Here is a 17797-nt window from a genome sequence, read left to right on the forward strand (position 1 = left end):
CCTTTCTGATTTCTTTTCCAATAGAATATTTTCCTTTTGTGATAAGAAAAAATGAAGTTGTCCCCTGTCCCCCAATTAATGCTATTAATTTTGTCACTATCATGGCACTAATGTACTTTGCCATGATTTAATGAGATTTACAGCAACTGTCAACGGTACAATAATTGGGATAAGTCATTAAGTCAGCTGAACTGATTGCTATGGTTCATTCGTTTGATCAATTCTTTCTTCTCAAGGGTGAAAGTAATTTTCAGGTAATCAGAAAGTAACTCATGAAATCATAGAAGCTCTAGGTTGGAAGGGACTATATATGTCCTAAAGAAGCCGCAATTTAAATATTAATATAGATGATGCCTATAATTTAATGTTATTAAATATTAATATGTTGAATATTAGCAGATCCTCAAGGCCCTCTAGTCTTCACACTCTGCTCTTTTCCTAGGCAAACTCATCCAAAACAATAGCTACAATGATCATCTATAAAGCATTACTCGCAATTTTAACTGTAACCTATAATTCTCTTCTGATCTCAGATAGGTTTTTAAAAATCAAGAATAAGGATTTGCATTGGAGGAAACAGGATATAGGTTTTAAATATAATAAAATTGGACCAAGATTAGAGGCATCACTATATCCATCCCCTGCAGAAGTAGAAGAGGATGCCTAGGGTGGGGGAGAAACGAAGGAGGGGAATAGGGTATGACCTCAGATGAGGTCCAGGCAAATAGATCTCATTTATTCTACTTATAATTAGGTGAGTGGTGGGGCATCAGATGGAGAACAAGACTAGGCCACTGCCTAACTTATTCATGAACTGCAACAGTGAGCCACCTGGAAGCCAACCAAAGCCTGCAGACCACTGTCTCCACAGAAAACACTGTGTGTTGCCAAGAGCAAACACATTGGTTGTTTGAGTCTTCCTCCCTATTTACGAAAGCCCAGTGTCCTCCAACACACCAAATTGGTAGTTGAAGGTGGGAATATAAAGTCCCAGAACAAGTTATTGCAATGGGGGGGACAGAGTGGAAACCCTTTACACAGTACGCCCCACTTCAGTGAATGACATCTGGTTGGGCAAACCTAAAAATCAGAAATATTACAAAAATATTCTCAAATAACTATTACTCTCATTCCCCAAATACTAACAGTTTACTACATTTGCTCTCTTTTTCTGTGCACGTTGCACACATGCGCACACAAACGCACACACTTTTATTTTTTTCTATACCCTTCAAGAGTAAGTTGTGTATCGGATGCTGATTCACCCTTGAATACTTGTCATTATTTCCTAATATCATGGAAATTCTTTTACATTAAGAAGTACATTATCAAAATTAGAAAATGACCATTGATACAATATTATTATCTAATCCACAGACTTTATTCAGATTTCCGCTAAGGCCTTACTAATATTCTCTATAAAAAGGAAATCCAAGATCATATATTGTATTTAGTTGTCATTTCTCTTTAGTCTCCTTTAATAAGGATTACTTCCTGAGTCTTTGTTTGTATTTCATAACATTGATATTTTTGAAGACTATACATCAGTTATTATTTTTATTGTGATGAAATAAAACAAAATTTATTATCTTAACCATTTTTAAGTGTACAGTTCAGTAGTATAAGCCTATATCCATTGTTCTGCAACAGAGCCCTAGAACTTTTTTATCTTGCAAAACTGAATCTCTGTACCCTCTAAACACTAATTCTTTTTCCCACTCTAGCATGTGGCAATCACCTTTCTATTTTTTGTTTCTGTTTGACTACTTTAAGTACTTTACATGAGTGGAATCATTTGTGCTTTTATGACTGGCTTATTTCGCTTAGCATAATGTCCTAGAGGTTCATCTATGCTGTAGCATGTGACAGGATTTCCTTCTTTTTCTGAGACGTCATAATATTCCATTGTATATAAATACCACATTTTCTTTATCCAATTATTCACTGATGGACATTTGGTTGCTTCCACCTTTTGGGTATTGTGAATAATGCTGCAATGAGTATGGATGTGCAAATATGTCTTCAAGATCCTGCTATAAATTCTTCTCGGTATATTCCCAGGTTTAGGGCTGCTGATTATATCATAATTCCTTTTTTAATTTCTTGATACATCTTTATACCATATTGGCTACATCATTTTACATTCCCAACAACAGTAAACAAGTATTCCAATTTCTCATATCCTCACCAACACTTATTTCCTGTTCTTTTAATAGTGGCCATCCTCATAGATGTGAGGTGATATTTCATTGTGGTTTTGATTTGTGCTTTTCTTATAATTAGTGATATTGAGCATTTTTTGATATATCTGTTGACCATTTGTATATCTTCTTTGGAGAATTATGTTATTCAAGTCTTTGCTCATTTTAAAACAGGATTTTGGGATTTTTTGTTGTTAAGTTGTAGGAGTTCCTTATATATTCTGGATATTAACCCTTATCAGACATATGATTTGCAAATATTTTCTCCTCTTACATAGGTTGGCTTTTTACTCTGTTGATTCTTTTTTTTTTTTTTTGATGTGTAAAAGTTAAGTTTGATGTAGTTTGTATATTTTTTCTTTTGTCTATGCGTTTGGTGTCATAGCTTAGAAATCTTTGCCAAATTCAATGTCCTGAAGCCTTCCCTCATGTTTTCTTCTAGGAGTTTTATAGCTTTAGGCCTTATGTTTAGTTCTTTAATCCACTTGAGTCTTTTTTTTTTTTTTCTTTTGGTATGTGGGATATGGTTAAGGGTCCAAATTCTTTCTAATGTTTGTGAATACCAGTTTTCCCAGCACCATTTGTTGCATAAGAATGTCACAGAAGTGATATTGGATCCTTCTCAATTAGTTCATTTCTGATGATGTTAACCTTGACAATTTGGTTATTGGTGGTGTCTTTCAGGTTTAGGAGTCTGACAACTTGTTTTCTTTTTTCCTCCATATCCAATCCATGACTTCCTCTTGTGGATTTTACTATCTAAATATTTCTTGAATCTATCTGTTTTTCTTCTGTGTTTTTGATCTAGTCTCACTAATCTCCACTGCCCCAAACATACTATTCTCTTTGCTGGGAGCCCTTTTTCTCACCATTTTGGTCTTCTGACCCCTACTCTTTCTTCTAATTTCGGCTCAGATATCATCTCCTCTAGGAGGACTCCCCAATCCTCAAAACAGCTTAAGTCCCTTCCTTTGTATTCTCATAGCACTGTCTTTCCTTCATAAGACTTGCTACCATGATAAATTTAGGTGATTTTACATAATTTTGGATAAATAGCTATTCCCTTGATAAATGGCAAGTTCTATGGAAGCAAAACTCATTGCCTCCCTTTGTGTCAGCACAAAGTTTTGGGCTCATAGCATTCATACAGTCTAATAATAGTCAAAATAATAATAATAATAATAATAATAATATCAGTGTTGAGTATTTGATATTTGCCAGTAACTGCTAAGTTCCCATCATCTCTATATTATCTCAGGAAAGGAAATGTGAATGAAATGTAGTTCATGAACAATTTTTTGACCGCTATTGAATTTTCCATTTATACAATCTTTTATAGACTATATAATTATGTATTTGCTTTTGATGACTTATCAAATAAATAAAATATGCTATGAACTGCATTAAAGAATCTACAATTTAAAAAGATATAATTCCTTTGAGGGATAGAGAGGGTCCACGTGACAAATTACCTTACCGGTACGGACCCGAAAATTCCAGACAGTTTGATTAAGATTACATTTCTAGAGAAGTCTGAAACTGTAATCATGTCAGATATTAAGTCTAAGATTAGTGTCATGGGCTTTAGCACAAGTGACTCCATTTTAGCTCTGCGATTTTCTTTTCAATGACATTTTACTGCTTTAGAATTCGTTTGCAGTAGCTCTCATTAACTCGCAATTTAATTAATGACACATATTACCTGAGTTGAAGAAATGGAGAGTTCATTTTTTAGTATATGTTGTACTGAAGATGAATAGTAAAAGTTTGCTCATATACCTATAATTTATAATAGGAAAAAGAGGTACATCTGGAGTTCGAGTATCTAACATCAAGGTACTTGGTAAGATCCAGGTGATTGAATAAATATTTCATTACTGAAAAAAAATAGGTGTACCACGTTTTTCTAGACACAGAGGGTAGTCTGGCTATCTGCATACACTAGGAGTTCCCTGAATTGGCATTGTTTCAAAATAATGCATGGTTTTGGAATCTGGTTTAACTTCCTGTCCTTTTAAAGAGATTTAAAAAACTTTGGCAATGTCAAGTCCTGGGTTCTGTGGACCAAAGTTCTCTTTAGAATGTGTATACGAACTGATTAATGGAATACTGGGTAAAACTTCTTTTACCTATGAACCCCACTGAATAAAACTTTATGATTAGCCAGAACATGACAGAGAAATCTGAAGTATAGCCAGCTGATTCAAAATAGAAGTGATGCTGTAGCTTAGTTTCAACAAATTAAGAATCTTTTTCATAGCGGGCAAAAGACTTGTCCTTTTTTTAAAAGAAGAAGTATAGTGTGCTATATGTTTGAATTACAGACTTAAGAAAAAGTTGGATTTTTTTCTTATCATATAACTAGTTATAAATGTTACAGAAAACAGAGAGAAGCAAAAAGTAAAAATGTACATATATTCATATACCTTTATATACATGCATGCATTAGTCTTCCTATAATTTAAAATATTCATCTATTTTTTTAGATGATTCTAATTTTTTAAAGCAGCATAACCTTTAACTCTTAGGTGGTCAGTTTTTACATTAAATTTGGAAAAAAGAATAATAAAACTGATTTAATTAAAAAGGGACTGCAGTCCACAAGATGGCAACAGCAGAGCTCCAGGGCACTTATGCAAGTTCCTACAGCACGGTCCCCCAAATCGTTTCAAATGGCTAAAGAGTATTCATGCTATTGCCACATCATGATCTATGGAACATACCCATTATTGCTGAGCATCACGTTGCTTCAAGTATTTCCTTATCAAGTACTGCACTGCAAACAACATCCCTGCAGGCATGTCTGTGAGCATATCCATTATTGTTTCTTTGGAGTAATTTCCTGAAAGTGGAATTCCTGGGTGGAAAGTTGTATTTTTTAAAAGTTTTTAAAAATGGATTGCCAAATTGTCCCCCAGAATAAACTTAAAAAAAAAATCAATATATTGTCTCAATAATAATTTTGGTGAGGTTAATTTCACCAAAACACTGTTGAAACTTAAAAGAATAAAGTATTGATACATGCTACAACATGAATGAACCTTGAAAATACTATGCTTAGTGAACAGAGTGCCACGAAATGCTACATGTTATATGATTTCATTTATATGAAACGTCCAAAATAGGCGAATCTATGGAGACAGAAAGTAGATTAGTGATTGCCTGGGGCTAGGGAGAATGAGAAATGGAGAGTGACTGCTAATGGATGTATGGTTTCTTTACAGGACAATGAAAATGTACTAAAATTAGACAGTGGTGATGTTTGCACAACTCTGTGAATGTACTAAAATCATTGAACTGTACACTTTAAAATGGCGACCTTTATCTCAATAAAGCTATTAAAAATAAAAATTATTGAAAAATGACCAATGAATGAAAAATGGTAGCTGTGGTAATTGGCTTTTAATTAATAGTGATATTTTACTTTTCTTTATCTATATGTATTGCCATTTATATTTCTTTGGTGAGTTACTTGTCATGTCTCTCATTCTTTTCTTTTAAAAAGTATACAAATTTTCTTAATGATCTGTGTATTTCCTTATCCAGTAGGATAATGTGTCTTTTAATACACACCTTTCTAAATAAATACAAAAGAAAAAATCTTTAAAACACATTTATACTTTTTTAAAATTTAATATTCTGGGCACCATGATACCTATTTCATATCAGGAAAAGGCTAAAACAGGATCTTAATACCTAATTCTAGAATCCCCGTAATTTTGATAATTTTCTGGGAAGTGAAAAGCAAAAAATATTGATTCTAGCTAAATTAGTTTCAGTGTTACAGGTAGTCACAGCCTGAAGCTGCTGGCATTTGCTCAACTCCTAAATTAAATAAAATGTTAAATGTAGCTTTGGAAGGAGCTCAACTTGGCGAGTGCCCTAACAATACATATCAGTTCACAATACACTTCAGAAAATTAGAAAATGCAGAAAACAACTGTTGGCACTAAACGAAAGATATGTCATTGGTTATTTTATGATGCAGTAATATTTAATTCCATACTTTAGGGTAAATTAATCAAGGACTGAAATGAATGATCTCACTGCTGAGATCAATATTCACTGGGTAGAGTGAAAAATGAAAAAAATAGCATTCTTTCAAAAATACCATTTGAAGACTGAAATCTAAATTTTACACTGGGTTTGTTGATTCTAGAACTTTATTGATTGTAAGAAACACCATTAATGCTTGAGAAGGAAAATCGGTACTACCATATTATATGTATGCATCAATTATAAAATTTATCACAATTTTAGAAATGCTAAATTGTGAAAGAAAAGTATGTCTTAATATTGTGGATATGTGGTGATTTTATGTTTTTTAATGCGAAATTGTGAGTATCTAACTGGTAGATAATTTTCACTCCCTGAATGAACATTAAATTGTTTCATCTCTTAGTGTATAAAAGTTTATTTTCAACAACAGAGCCCAGAAAATGGCACGTTTCGTGCTAGTGACGGTTATAACTAAGGAAAGAGTATAACTACAGAGACCAGATTATAATCTATACTGTGATGTTTATTGTGAACTTTATTATTTGGCCAAGCCAATGCTTCCCAATTCAATCCAAGAGCTAATTAAACATAAGTTACTACTAGCAGTCACTGTGCTAAGAGCTTCCTGGATGTAAAACTGAATAAGGCCTATTCATTGTTTCTGCCCTGGAGGAGCTTTATACATTTGTTTTTTCTTTTTGTTTGGGAGGTGAGGAGAGGCCTGGGAGATAAGACAAGTATAGGAATCTGGAGAGACTTCATTTTTGCTTCTTTTAACAATGAGAAAAGGGGTGGTCTCTTGATATAATGATTAAAGTTGGATAAAACAGACACAGAGAGGTAAAGAAGTTTAGGACTAAAAAAAATAGCAAGCACAGGGGAAGAAGGCAAGACAGGAAGTAAAAAAAAAAGAGCAAAAGCTCTAATGAAGGAAATATTGGGGAGGGGGCAACGTGTAGACTTGTAGGTCAGGAGTAGTTCAACAATCTCTGATTCACATGAGAGCAGAGGCAGCATTTACAGTGGGAAAATTGATGATGCATCTCAGCATAAACAAACAGTCTTCTCAAAGAGTGGGTCACATGTCAAGGGAGCCGAAAAACAAGAGCAGGCAGGCTCTGGAGAAAGCCCTGTGGTGATGAAGGGAGCCTGCTTCCTGGAAAGCAGTCAGAATTGTATAGAAAGTTTGTAAGTAAACACATTTTTCAGGCTCAGCTAAAAACGTGTTTATTTAACACCTCTCATCTAAGGACCTAGGAATGTTTTACCAACATTTACATTCATAGCTTGCTTGTATTCCAAGAGACAGGAATGAAATTGGAATGTTTTTATGATCTGTTCTTTGTCCTGCAGTTCTGATGAATTTATTTTTCTCAAAAGAGAGATAATGTAGACTCACTGTTATGTTAACAATAGGGAAATAACAATAGAGAGAATAGAATTTTTGTCTCATTCTAATCCCAAATTGCATAAAAGTTTAAGGCATTAACAATTTTGGTGACTTTTAGCTTAGTAACATACCTCTAAAGTGGGGAAAACAGCACTTGCTGTTTTGATGAAAGGAAATGGGATTGTATCTACACCATGCTGTGTGTTTCTTAGAAGTGGTATAGGCCCTATCCAGTGGTCCCCAACCTTTTTGGCACCAGGGACCAGTGCTTCTATGAGAATCTAATGCCTGAAGATCTGAGGTGGAGCTGAGGTGGTGATGATAGCTCTGGAGAATGACTGCAGATACAGATGAGGCTTTGCTTGCTTGCCTCCTGCTGTGCAGCCCTGATCCTAACAGGCCATGGACCCTTAGTGGTCTGAGGCCCCGGGGACTGGGGACCCCTAGATAGAGTACTCATGCATAATTATTATAGAGTTTTAACTTTTGCAGGACTAAAATGAATATAGAATAAATTGAGGCATGAATTTCTAAGACTAAAATTTGATCAGTTCTCTTCGGAAACAATTTTATTCACTATTTTACGCATTTCTTCTACCTATTTGTTTGCTCTCTCTTTCTAGCTCTTTTAATTTCACAGAAGCAACAATCTTTACAATTAATGTAGGAGTTTTAGCAAATTTCTCAGAAATAGGGATTTGAAATAAAAGGTAGTTAATAATGTATATGAGTCTAGAAAGATATATGCAAATTTTTATGACTTTCTGTAATAAATACATATATTTCTAATACCATAAATACTATAAAGAAGAAAAAATGAGATTAAAGGAAAAAATAACCATTATCAAAGAATACAATTACACATTTTTTGTTAATAAAGTGTCTTTCCTACAAGGAGCATAATCCCATATAGGAGAAACTTCCCATGTAAAACACATTCTTGAGCTATCAGGACATATGAAAATAACAGATGGTGCCAGAACAGTGGGAGGTAGCAGATGGGGTAAAGCAGAAGGAGAGAAGGAGGAAGAAAGAACAAACATGAGAAACCCAGCTGGCAGCAGGTCCAAGTGCAAGCCAGCAGGAGACAATAGGGACATGGAACTTGATGCAATTTCAGAAACCACTGAGTTCCAATCTGACAAGAAAAAATTCTGAGATGTTCTAAATTAAAGTACAGTGGGACAGAGAGTGAAAGAAAGAGCAGTTAGGTTGTTAATAGCTGGGGGCCAGCTAAAAAGACCGCTCACATTCCTGAGTATGTGCCGGAACTTTGAATTAACTCCCAGGCCATCAAACCCCAGGAGACTCTGCTTCTTGTGTACACATGAACATTCTAGACTATTGCCCACCACCAACCCAAAGCAGCAAGCATTTCTTCCTCAAAGACTCTGCACCTATCCCAGAACTAGTCCTGCTCTACCTTCTTCTACCCTTTTATCTATAGCCAATGCAAATTCTTTCAAAACACTTCCATTCCCGCCACCCCTCCCCCATCCAACTTGATTTATAAAAAAACTTCACCAACTCCAGGACAGCTGATATTTCCTTTTTCCACCTGGCGCCGCTGGTAGTGGTTTTGACTTCATACCCCAGGATTTGGTCTCCTTTTGCTTGCTAGCAATAGCCCAGTAAATGCTCTCTTTAAAAAAGACTTTTAGCCATTGGAGTTAAAACTATAGTTTTATAAATCCTTTTTTTTTTGGTGAGGAAACAGGGCTGAGAGTTAAGTGATTCTCCCAAAGTCAGAGCTTGCTCTGTGTGTCAGCACTGAGTCTTCTAGCTCCTGGTCCAGTAATCATTCTCCTACACCATCATATGAGCCTGAGCCTCAACTTGTGGCAGGAACCCTTTCTCCATGCTAGCAGTAAGTAAGGATTCTGAACTGTGCTCTTTTCTTTTTCTAAAACAATTCAGAAGAATCATAAGGACAAAGTGAAGATGCCTATAAATGACAAAACCCCAAAGATGGAAGATAAATCTATACAGCTTCATCTTCCTCCTTTATTTTTCTCTGTGCCTGATGCTCCAACTCCTTAGCAATCCCTCCCTCCCCTCCCCCTTTTTTTAACTTCATCTTGTTTTTTCAGTAGGAAGAAAAATTGTGTTGTGACTCAGTGGACTCTTGTTGACTGGGTTTAAATCCTGGACTCTAAAAATTACATGTGACCTTGAGTTAGTTGCAAAATATCTTTTGCCCCTATTTCACCATTTATTAAATGAGGATGATAAAACAGTATGGACCTCCTATCGTGGTTGAGAGGATTAAATAGTTTTAACTCAATGAAAATGCTTAGAACAGGGCTGATATTTGGAGTGCTCAATAAATATAAGAGATGGTTATTATTATTTCAACCTCTAATGCCTTGACTGCTGTTGCTTCTGACACAAATGGCTAATTCACCTTTTAGATCTCAGCTCCTCTGGAAGCTTTTCCAGGCTCACACAGGCCTACTTACTTGCATAACTTCTTTTATGCTTCTTTGAGCTTATATACATATCCATTAGAGCAATTATAATGGTTAGTATAACAGAAACAATATCAAATTCATAATTTAAAACCTAAAAAGACTTGTAGCCACTTCTGCTTAAGGACCTTTAGTGAATTTGGTAAGGAAGCTTAGGACAGAAATTTTAAGACCCTTGACAGATTGAGGTCAGTTTTTTGGCAGGGCTCTTATTTAAAAGGCCCCTGGATTTGCAAAGGTAGACCCTGAGACAGGTGACAGTGGTTGCGGTGGCAGGGAGCAGTTGGAGAGGTCATTGCTTTGCTTTTGGTAATCAAATTGAGTATGAGAGAAGTTTGTCTACATGAGTCTAGGATAAGTGTGAAATCAAAGGCTTTTGAGGTTGATGAGGTCTGGGCAGCATTATGACATAAAATACAAACAGAGAAATGTTAGCTATCTTTGGAAATGTCACACATTAGTGATATGTGCATGTAAACAAAGAAAAAGGCCTGAGTTCTATGGCTGGATAAGTGCGGTCAAATTCTGGGTCCGCAAACATCACAAACACAACCTGTTGATGACACAAAGCTGAGTTTATTGTTTACCACAGAAGGAAGCTCATAATCTCAAGAGAGCTTTGGTACTGTCTTGCAGTGGGTAAGCAAGATTTTATTGAGAACTATAAGTTTGGTTCAGTGTGAACCAAACTGAAAGTTTGGTTCAATTTATAAGTCTTTTCACAGAACAGTGAAAAGATTTATAAATTGAACTAATCCAACCCATGAAGGTATTCAGAGCTAAAGATTACTAGGAAACATGTAAGCTACTCCCAGAATTCTTGAAAGACTAGAAGAGCTGAATGCATGATAAGGGCTTTGAGACATTTATTTTTCAGCCTTCAGCAATGTATCTCCCACTTCACCACTGACCAACACCAAAAACGACTTGCAATTTCCAGACCAGTGTACTCTTTTCAGAGGACCTCTGACTGCTGCCTTTATAGCTATTTCTCTGACAGTAATAGGAGTTTCTCTATCTCTCATCTGAATTCCTGCTGCAGTCCTTAGTTGGCTGCCTCTTTCATCAGACATTCCATAACTTGCAGTCAAAGACTTCTGAGGCTTCCCTGCACTTTCTAGAAAAATATTTAATTCTTGACAAAGGAGGTAGTTCATGATGGACCCTTGGCCCTTACCTCCAGCCTCCTTTTTTGGTGAGCTGTATTGCTAGACCTTGTGTTTAACTGCTCTTCTTGGAGAGTATTCTCCCAGACTTTCCTCCCATCTGGCTAATGACATTGATCTTTCAACACTCTGATCAAATGTTTTTTCTCTGATGTTTTTCTAAATAATATCCTGGTAAAATCAGTGATATTCAAAATACTGTACTTAATGGCTGATACCAATGGAATGACTGCTTCTGACTATCCCCAGGTTTTAGTGAGGCAAAGGAGGGAGCTGACGTCCAGCCCACCCTCCCTCTAGTTCCTCTGCCAGGGTAGTGTCAGTGGGGTATAGTGAAGGATTGAGCCTCCACTGTCATGACAGCAATGAGACAATGAGGTAGAGCTAACAGTATTCTACTTGCCCTAACATCAATCCCCCTCCTGAGTGAGCGAGTGGAGAGCTGAGCTTCCACCTCAACCCTGCGACAACAAAGCAGTGTGAACCAGCTCCCCACTTTCCCCTTCCCTAGTGGCAGCGGTGCCCAACAAGGAGCTGAGCTTACTTTGAAGCAAGGAGTCACGCAAATCAGTGTCACACTGTCACCGGAGAGAAGACAACAGGGTGGTTGGTAGAGCTGAATGTCTATCTCACTGATCTGCAGGGAGGCAGTGTGAGTGAGCACTCTATTTTGCGAGAGTTGTGTCAGTAGTGCCCAGCAGGAAGCTGAACATACACACTCACACGGTGGTTGCAGTGACAACTCAATAGGTGAACTTCTTTCTGCAAAAAACCAAGCATGTTCCAGATTCTCATAATATCCTAAATGTCTATGATATGATCAAAAATCAGTTGTCATACCTCTACTTATTCATTTTATAATCTTTGGAACCTAGCCATAGTAAAAGCACATCGTTTCATAATATCTGTTGATATTACAAGTAATAAATATCAGAGAGGGCCGAATGCAGGCTTGGCAAAAAAAAAAAAAAAAAAATTCAAGCATTTTACCAGATGAGGACAGTGAGTATGATGGAGGTTAAATAATTCGTCTCTATTCCTACAGGTACTGTATGGATTCAGAACCAAGGTAGCCTATCTCACTCTTGGTGTAAGCAACTTTGGATGTAGTTAAGGGACTCTGGCTATAAGGAATGTGGATCACCATTGCCACCTGTCCTCAACACACTGTCACATTCTGACCTCATAATCTGGGTCTTCCACTTAAAGGTTCAGCCCATTTCTTTCTTTCTTTATTATTTAATTTCTTTATTCCTTAGTCTCTTCCTCCTTTTCTTTACTATTCTTTGAAAAAAAATTTAAATGAAGTAATGCTTAGACATATGTTTAAAAAATATTGAAAACAGAGACTCAAACAGATACTTGTACACCAGCGTTATTCCCGGTAGCCAAAAGGTGGAAAGAATCCAAATGTCCATTAGCAAATGAATAAACAAAATATACAGATATAATGGAATATTATTTAGTCATAAAAAAAGAATGAAATTCTGACAATGTAGATGAACTTTGAAAACATTATGCTAAGTGAAATAAGTGCGACACAAAGGAACAACTATTGTATTAGTCCACTGATATGAGGCATCTAGAATAGGCAAATTCATAGATACAGAAAGTAGAAAAGAGGTTACTAGGGGCTGAGTTATTATTTAATGGGTACAAAACTTCTGTTTGGAACAATGAAAAAGTTCTGGAAATGAATGATGGTGACAGTTGCACAATACTGTGAATAAACTTGATGCCACTGAATTGTACATTTAAAAGTGGTAAATTTTATGTTAAGTATCTTTTATCACAATTAAAAAATACTATTGTAAGGCATATAATAAAAACTAGGAGCTTCTCTCCATGTACCTCCCCATCTTTCAGTTCCATTCCCTAGAGTAACCTAGAGATTACTCTGTTTTTTTTTTTTTTTTCCTTCTGGTTTTACCTCTGTATTTCTAATTATTTATTATTCTAATTCTTGATTTATCACTTTTTGACTATGTCTAATTATTTCCTGTTTTGGCAAATGAGAATTTGGCTCTTACACTCTTTCCACTTTTTAGCCCCATCTACTCAATAGTATTTCTCTATGTTTCTATTTTCTGTATGTTTTGGCCACTCTTTTTCATGTTAGAACTTGAATTCTGCTGTTGAAAGACCAGTGTTATGTGTCAAGAACAGTGTGTGGATATAGTCCAGGCTACTTTATCCCCTACTGAGTATCTTTGTCCCTTTTTGGACTGCAGTGCTATCCTGAACATCAACTCCCTTGTCTGAGAACCTGGCAAGATGCTAAGCTTGGAGCAGTTGTCTTGTTTTCATGGCTGGACTCTAATCTCTATATTTCTACCTGCTGGTTCTGGCTAGGGTCCTGGTTCCAATAAACTTACCTCTTAAACTCTGGTACTGCAGCCTGTATTACTTCAATCGGCCCCACTGCCTAGAGATATCTGCTGCTGTAATCTGCTTGCTAGAATGAAACCCCAAGAATATGGATAGTAGATAGAGTCAAGGACAAGTTCACCACGCCTCTTCATATCCTGTAATTAGGTGTATTGCATATCCAGCCCTCAATTTCCTGGTGTATTCTGCCTTCCATATGGGCCATGACACATTCCAAAATGGTTTGTAGCTGAGCCTTCTTAGTTATGACAGGGCAATCTTTGGAGCCCAGCCAAGCCAAAGCAAAACAAAGCAAAACAAAATACTTTTCCAGAGATCCAGAGGGTGAAACTGAAAACTTGGGCTAGGCCAGGGAGAGAAAATCAAACATTCTCAAGAGAAAACCATGTCCTAAAAGTTGGGTTCCTGGAGGAAGTAGATGACTAGCATAGGACAAAAACATGCAATAGCTAGAAGAACAAATGTGCAGAAGTTTTGCGTCTGAATCCTTGAACCTCAGTTTTTTCTTCTGTTGTAATAATGTTATCCTTTCCTCACAGAGTTACTATAAAGTGATATGACATGTGTGACTAAATCTTAGTCCCAAATGTCAGGGGGCAAGAAATTCAACTTTATTTTTTCATTGCAAGCTCCATTTCTTCTAATAGCAGAAATTAATTTTGGTCGGTTTGGCGTTATCTCATCTCCTTTCCCTTGCTTGCGCCTGAGTTCCTTCGGGCTTACGTAATGAAACGCATTTAGTATATAGTTTTTTTTGTTTATTCAACCAATATCTTAAGACCTACCATATGCAAGGCATTTAGGCAAATAAAGATTTACTTTCTTTCATAAAGAAGTATAGTGTCTAGTACTTTGCTCCTCTATTTTGACTTTACCTTGAATCCTTTGTGGTTCATCAAGATATCCAACTTCCTCTTGTAGAAAATTTTCCGTTGTTTACCCTGCAGACTGTGTACTTCCTAACTCTGTCACATAGAATGTGATGTGAATGGGACTGCAAACTGGAGCAGTGCATAATTTTATCACTATATGTGATTGATCTGTGTGAGACATATTTTATTTTTTAATGTTTATTTATTATAGCTTTTATGCATTCCAACAGAGATGCAATCTTTTGGTATACATGAGAGAACTTCACAAATATGTGTGTGATTTATTAAAGCTGCCATTAAGAGAAAGGAATAGCATTAACAAATAAAATCATTCAGAGTACTATTTCCAGGCATTTTCTTAATTAGCCATTCCCATGGCTAGCCAGTAGTTTGTATTCTGTGGGTGACATTCAATATTTAATAAATGTACTCTGAATGCATGAATGAATAAGAGAATAAAGATAAAAAAGGAGGTGATGTAAAATTCATATCAGTTAACTTTGTTCTTTGGTGGTTTAATGGCAATCGCTGGTTTTAAATCATTCTTCCTATGCCTATCTTTTACCCACCCCCACCTCCTCCTCCACTTTTCAGAATATCCGATCAAAGTTTATTGTCTGAGACACAGTGATGTCGTCTTGCCCTTCTGATCTGTTTTCCAGGCTGGACCATCAGCTTGGAACACCTTCCTGGCTTCTGCTCTCCAGGCAGCTTGTTCTATTCTTCAGGGAGCTCTTAGAATTCTGTGCTTCAGATGGGTAAAAATGTCTGAGGTGGTGTTCCAGAAAGGGGAGGGTCCTGGGGGATGGTCCATGGTGATTAATTTAGTGCCTGAGTAGAGAGAGACAAGACACCTTGAAAATTTGAGAGGATTGAGGAGTTGGGAGAAAGTCAGCGAAGGTACTTAAGCAGAACAAGAAGCTGTATAAGTCAACCCAAAGGCGACTGGGAATTTCCTCTGAGTTGTTCATGAAGCACTTTAGTCCTGTGGGTTACTGTCTGCCTCACCTCTTACCTATGAGAAGCACCAGCCTGACTAAAGCTTCTCTCTCTCTTTTTCTTATAGTTTATCATCCCTTTGACCTTCTAATGTGTACATATGTCACTGTCTAGATAAAAGCCTCTCTAGTAGACCTTCATTTCCTAAAGGCTATGTTCAGTGTCAGTGAGCATTCCCAGCTCTTCTGAGCCTGGTCATTCCCAGTCAGTGTGTCTCATCTTCCTACAGAAACATATGTGTGCTGCCATTTCCATAGCAATTCCTTGGCCTACTGGGCAGAATCCGACTGCCCTGCCATTGTTCACGATGCTTCATCTACCAAAAATGCTTTCTTCTCACTTTTCCAGTTGCTAAGGTTTTCCCTCCCTTAAATAGTTCCCTCAAGTCTTACTTACTCCCCAAATCCTGGTAATTTTTTTTTTCAAGCTGGGCCGTTTGCTCTGAATGCCTTCAAACCAAACCATCCTTGTACCTAATGTGCTTCATTACCTACGTCTTGGTACCTATCACACTGGCTTCCAAATTTTTTTAAGCAAAAAAGTATTTTCCTTATAACAAAAGTATCTCATGCTTATTTTAGAAAAATTAGAAAATGAGGACAAGTGAAAACAAGAAAATCAAAATCACCTTTACTCCCATCATTTCATAAGATACCTCCTTCTTATGTAAAAACATTTCATGGATTCTCCACAAAATAATTGCAGTTTTAGTATCTTTATTGGAAAAATACATAATGGACACAAAACTATTACGATGTCAGCAACACTTTTAAATAAATTTGTACTTTCTCGTCATGATAATATATCCATTCTTTTGAAAAATGCTAGTTTATATAAAATAGGATATCTTATCTGGGTTGCATTTTGAGTTTGGTAACACCTCGAGGTCCTCTGCATGTTCTGTGTTGACAAACTTCCTTCTTTTTTTATAGAATATGATGTAATTGAGCTAGGTATTTGTAAACTCTAAGGAAGTAGGCAAGTATTTAAATATATATCTATAACATTTACAGTCTTCATATATTTACAAATATTTTGTTATATGTAATGCATATTATGCCATATTTGTGCAATCTGTATAACAATCATGTGGCTGAACTACCAGTGAAAGTCAGTGTTTCCAAGCTGGCTAATGGATGCATCAGAATTACACACTTATTAACACTCTGTTGATGTTTTTAAATGCCTAGCAATAGAGTAGCAAAAGACTGTTTAAAAAAAAATTAGTATTTTTGTGCAAGGAATGTCTTGCATGCTAAAAGGTTTCCCTGGAAAGCAGCACAAATCTGCCCAAAATGTTCCTTTGGTGAGGTTGGGCCGAAAGCCAGCATACTCTCTCCATGGCAACCCTGTGGTACAGGCTGGGTGCGAGGCCCCTGCACTATGTGTGTCAGGTCCATCTGAGAGAACAATAGAGCTGCGGTCCAAGGAAAATTCTGGCTCTGATGCTTCTTGAAGTAAAAAGGAGACGCAAGAGGACAGCAAAGTTGGGGTTTCAGTGAAAGCTCAACCCAAACTTTAGCTTTGGGAATATTATGACCTCATTATCAAACCAGTGAATGTATGCTGCGCTAGGTTTGCTATGTTTGAGCACTTTTTAAGGAGTTCTGTAGATTAATTTTAATGCCAGCAGGATAATAGAATAGTTCCAGTTTTAAAGTTAAAGCCTGTTATAATAGCAACTTAATGCCTCCCTTCCCCTCCACCTCTCCTGCCTTCTAATACCTACTCGATTGTGGATGCCAGTAAGAATAGCAGGTGAAAAAGTCAGAAAAGATGAATGCAAAGTAGTGACTCTGGCTCCAGGAAGGTAATCCATAAAGCAGATAATAGGGACTTTAGTCTAATCCCTTACAGAGCTGCCTTCTTTCAGATTTTCCCATTGCATAAATTGCTCAATAGGATTAAACTAAGCACTTTTAAAGTTTCATTAACATATTCAATCTGTGCAGTTACTATTTATTCTCTAAGGGATAACTTACTAAATTGTTAAAGCCTTATGGCAGAAAAAACAATAATGGAGCTACTAAAAGCCTTTAACATTGTAATAAGTAGCACATATACATGCTTGGAGAGTCTCTCAAATCAATGCCAGTTTACCTTTTCTAACAGAAATAATTCTGGTTTTTGAGACAAAGGAAGAGACAAATAAAGACCACCAAGAACAAGGTATTCTTTCTCTCTAGAAAATTCTACCCTATTCTTTTTCTGATAATTTATTATTTTGGTTCTCCTGAGTAACTCACTGTCTCCAAAAATTTGCTCCATAGAAAATTAGTTCCACAAGGTGATTTTTAAGAAAGTAAGTTTGGGA

The 17797-nt window shown here is 36.5% G+C and overlaps 1 long non-coding RNA gene across 2 annotated transcripts in view; it reads left to right on the forward strand.

Moving 5' to 3' along the window:
- LOC120618095 (uncharacterized) overlaps positions 1–17797 on the forward strand; it is a 45771-nt gene that overhangs the window by 17184 nt on the left and 10790 nt on the right. Inside the window, exon 4 of one of the 2 annotated variants that reach the window (XR_005657141.1) lies at positions 12270–12433. The exons of the other annotated variant lie outside the window; for it this stretch is intronic. This is a non-coding gene — a long non-coding RNA (uncharacterized LOC120618095). The remainder of the gene's footprint in view (positions 1–12269; positions 12434–17797) is intronic. 2 annotated transcript variants of the gene reach the window in all.

The sequence above is a fragment of the Pteropus medius genome, unplaced genomic scaffold (assembly GCF_902729225.1).
Source record: "Pteropus medius unplaced genomic scaffold, Ma_sr-lr_union100, whole genome shotgun sequence".
Taxonomy (NCBI): domain Eukaryota; kingdom Metazoa; phylum Chordata; class Mammalia; order Chiroptera; family Pteropodidae; genus Pteropus; species Pteropus medius.